The sequence below is a fragment of the Nestor notabilis genome, unplaced genomic scaffold (assembly GCF_000696875.1).
Source record: "Nestor notabilis isolate BGI_N333 unplaced genomic scaffold, ASM69687v1 scaffold5061, whole genome shotgun sequence".
Lineage (NCBI taxonomy): Eukaryota > Metazoa > Chordata > Aves > Psittaciformes > Psittacidae > Nestor > Nestor notabilis.
Genome location: NW_009914103.1, coordinates 1,223 through 5,848, shown reverse-complemented (window position 1 = coordinate 5,848; position 4,626 = coordinate 1,223).

Below are 4,626 nucleotides of genomic sequence, written 5' to 3'. Positions count from 1 at the left end.
ACGGCGTTCCAGCAGCCTCTATCAAATAGCAAATCTTAGCAATTTAACTGCTGAATCCAGAAGTCCTTATGCAGAAATAACCACATACATTTGAGTAACCCCTTTAACTGCACATGTAAAATTACCTATAAAACACTTGTGGAACTGTGGACTTGGCTCCAGTGAGCAAAAAGGGAAAGCGAATAAAAATTATAATAGCTGCAAATAAGAGATATTCCCTCTGCCCTCACACTTACTAAGTTATGTGTAAGAATGATAAGCTAATCACACAGCCAAACAGATGACTTTACTGGAAAATAGGTCAAGCTATCAGTTCCAGCTATGCTGCATAAATGCTGTGAAATTTAATAAGCCTTAAGCAAACTTTTCTCCTGGACTTTATGTAATTTTCACAGGCTATGAACAGATAGGAACACATGCCAAGGTCAGTACACAACACTAACCAAAACCTCCATTCATAGATTGCCTTTTTCATTACTGTAACAAATTTAACTGTTGAAGAGTACGAATTCAGAGACCAGCGAAAAATGTGGAAGTCGAGGGGGGTGATGGTGTCATGTGGTTGTGTGGGGCTTGTTGGTTTGGGGGTTTTGTTTTAGTTTTTTCCATTTAGAATCAAGTTTGAATTCAACATCCTGCATTTTGACTGTGACCTCATCTCTGCACTAGCCAGCAGAACTAGGATGAACACAGGGCTGCACCTTCAGTGCTAACCTGCCAAGGGTGAACATCATTCAGCCTGCACCAAGGGGGTCCAGGAAAAGCACACCGACACCAGCCTCTGACTGGAGCTTCTCACTTACAGGGCACATACCGTAGAATGCTTTGGGTTAGAAGAGGTCTTAAAGACCGCCTGGTTCCAACCCCTCCACTCAGGCGAGGAGCCAGCCTCCTTACCTCAGCATGGTCTCCCCAGCAGAAAAGCTAGTCAGAAGTCTTACACCTAGCATTGTCTGTTTTGATCCCTTCCTCTCTGCAGATGTGCTTTCATGAAGCATTTGTGTATGGTACAGAAGATCTTTGCCTGGGATCTGGGAGGGAAATATAACTCCCATTTTCAAGAAGGGGAAAATGGAAGACCCAGGAAACTACAGTTCATATGAGAAACTTCTTTTTTTTCCAAAATGCATTTAGAAGCAGTAATCTAAAGATAAGGGTTGTCTAAAAAGACCTATTTAAAGAAAATATAAACTCAGCATAATGTTTCTAATAATTTGTTCCACATAGATGTGGTAAGTTGAATGTCATTACATAGAAACACAAACAGAACGGATTTTAATGCAAAAGAAATTATATCATCAGAAACTTCTCTTAATCATATTTCACTTACAAGTTACACTAATCACTTTGTATAATTCGTAAATTCTATCTACAAGCAGTATGAGCTTGTACACAAGTACAACATGCGTATTCCAGGCATTCCAAGACCAATCTTTATTTCTTTAATTGCACAAAAACTTTTAAAACTGTCAAATGAGAACTGTTTACTAGGCAATAATTAAGGGGTTTTTTGTTTTACTACTTTTGGGAACAGTTTGAGTCTGGCATGACAACAACGCCCACAGTCATCACTTGACCCCGTGCTCAGCACTATTTCACTGTGAATTTTTATTCCAGTTAGCAAAACTATGCTTTCCTGAAAAATACCCAGTGCCAAAACAGTCAGTAGAGCCAAAAGCATAATTCAGGCTTCTTGACTTCAGGTCAAATAGCCTATCCACTGAAATGTGTTGTGCAAAGAAGCAAACACAGAGGCTGGGAGTTGAACTAGATGATCTCCAGAGGTCTCTTCCAACACTAACAACTCTGTGATTTCCTCCATATTTGTCAACCAGAAGTCTCACAACAAAACAGTCCCTGCCATAAGAAAACAGGGGTCAACATTCTCCCATTGTGGGAGTTTTAGCCAGCTAACAGATGGGAAAAAATTCCAGGGATGTCAGAACTTGTATTCATTTCTACCTCTCATTGCACTATGACTCCAAATGCCTTCCAGACTGCAAACTGAACTAGAATCCAGTCCTATGCAGAACTGACGAGATAAAGGGCAACAGCACTGTTCACCAGACCATTGAGAATATTAATTGACAAACACATGTAGGTCTCATTTGCATTGTAACCCTATTACTAACATTCACTGCGTAATGCCCAGATTTTCTAGTGCACAAGAATTGTTGAAAAAATAATAAAAGGAGATGGAAAAATGCTGCATACACACAGAAGACCTCTGCTGATCTGGAGCTCTGACAAGTTGTGTGCTTTTAAATTCAAAATATATCACTTAATTCAGCTCACAGCATGCCAGTGACAAATTATGCTTAAATGTAACGAAGGATATCACACAATAAGCCCATAACAGCAGTCCCTCAATTAGCATTCTTTGAACGGTTCAGCCATGAAACAGCATCCACAGTTGAAGAACTTTTGCAGAAATTTGCAACACATCAAAATAGGAGCGTGGGGCCTGAGTTTTGCAAATATTTAATTATTCTGCAATTCCAAAAAAAATAAGAGGAATAGTAAGTAACCTGGACACCAAAAAGAACCAGTAAAGAATGTGGCAGAAGGCATCCTTTTGCTAGATTACTGAGTAAAACACTTAATCGCTGAATAGTTGTATTTGTTTCAACTCTGTATTAAAGAAACACCTAAATAAAACTGGTGAGGCTGCATGTATAAATATCCATATTTATATGGATATTTATAATGCATATACTAGCCTCATTTGAGGGAAAAAATCAACTCTAAGTAAGATACTGCCTAGGAAAACTGTGCTTCCTATATATTTTAAGCCAAACATTTACCAATTATACTGAAGACTTTCAGAATGCAGGACAAGCACTTTGAAAGGAAAAAAGGGGAGAATCAGGATATTCTTAAAACATTTTGAGTTCAAGCCATAACTTATCTTAGAAATAGCTAATTAAAATCCAAGGTGAGGTGGTTTTTTGCTTTTGTTTGTTTTATGCTTTCTAGAGGCTTTCTTAGGCTCATTAAGGTTTCCTTGTCCTAGAAACACACCTTTGGAAGATTCACAGAAGACCAACACCCCTTTTCATCTTTGGTAATGTAGGTTTCTCTTCCTAAACACGCATCTACCTCATAGGCTGGGTACGCTTTAGCAATATACTAAATAAACAACTTTCTTTTGACCACAATGATTTCTACACTCCTCCTGCTCATTTACATGTGGCTCCCTGACTCACTCCACGAATTCTGCTGTTTGATTCTTTGAAGTAAGCCAAAACAGCTTCCTAAAGCATCAAAAAGTTGCTCATATTTTCCTATTGGATTGCTCTATTGCTACATCTACACATCTTTAAAGTGTCTTTTAAATATCTCCAGGGATGCTGATTCAACCACTTCCCTGGCCAGCCTGTTCCAATGCTTGTCACCCTTTTGGTAAAGAAGTTTTTCCCACTATCTAATCTAAACCTCTCCTGGCACAGCCTGAGGTCATTTCCTCTGTCCTATCACTTGTTATCTGGGAGAAGGTAATTGGAGAGAACAATAAGGTGTTCTCAGACTCCTTTTCCTCAGGCTAAACAACCCCAGTTCCCTCAGCGGCTCCTCAAAGGACTTGTGCTCCAGACCCTTCACCAGCTTTGATGCTCTTTCCTGGACCTGCTCCAGCATCTCAATGTCTCTTCTGTAGTGAGGGGCCCAGAACTGAGCACAGGATTTGAGGTGCAGCCTCACCAGTGCCGAGTACAGGGTGATAATTTCCCTGGTCATGCTGGCCACACTACTTACGATACAGGCCAGGATGCTGTTGGACCTAAATACAACACCTGGCCCTGAGCCTCGTTGAACCTCATACCGCTGGCCACAGCCTACCGATCCAGCCTGTCCAGATCCCTCTGGAGAGCCTTCCTACCCTCCAGCAGATCAACACTCTCAGCCAAATTGGTGTAATCTGTAAAATCCCTGAGGGTGCACTTGATCCCCTTGTCCAGATCACTGATAAAGATACTAAACAGAACTGGGCCCTGTACTGAGCCCTGGGCAAAACTACTTGTGGCTGTCTGCCAGCTGGATTTAATTCCATTCACCACAACTCTTAGGTCCCCCACCCATCCAGACAGGGATGGGGAAATAAAAGCAACACAGAGAAAACTTTTAATGGAAAAGACAGGAAAATCGAATTTCCTGAGTGACTTTAAGGGTACTTTATGAGAAAAACATATCCTCTCCTGCTTTTTTAATCTATCTTTGATAAAACAACAGATTACTACCCTCACGCATATACTTTACCCTACCATATCCTGATCACCATTAGCAGGTTGTGTATCTTGTCTGTTTGACCATATTCTAGAAGAAACATTTATGAAGGCTTTGCAAGTATTAATGTAATGCCAGGATATAATCTGATACATACATATATTAAGACATAATAACACAAGCATATTTTATATACATATATACACACATACACTAACTATATCTTCACTGTAAAACAGATGAACAGAAGAAAAGCCTGCTTCTTTTCGGTATGTATCATGAAGGGAGCAAAGGCATAGAAGCACTAGGAGCTGCATTTCCATCTCCTACTGCATTTGCAGGGCACTTAGAAGTCTAGAGCAGACTAGAAAAAGAAGTAGGAACCTCATATTCCAGAAGAAACCC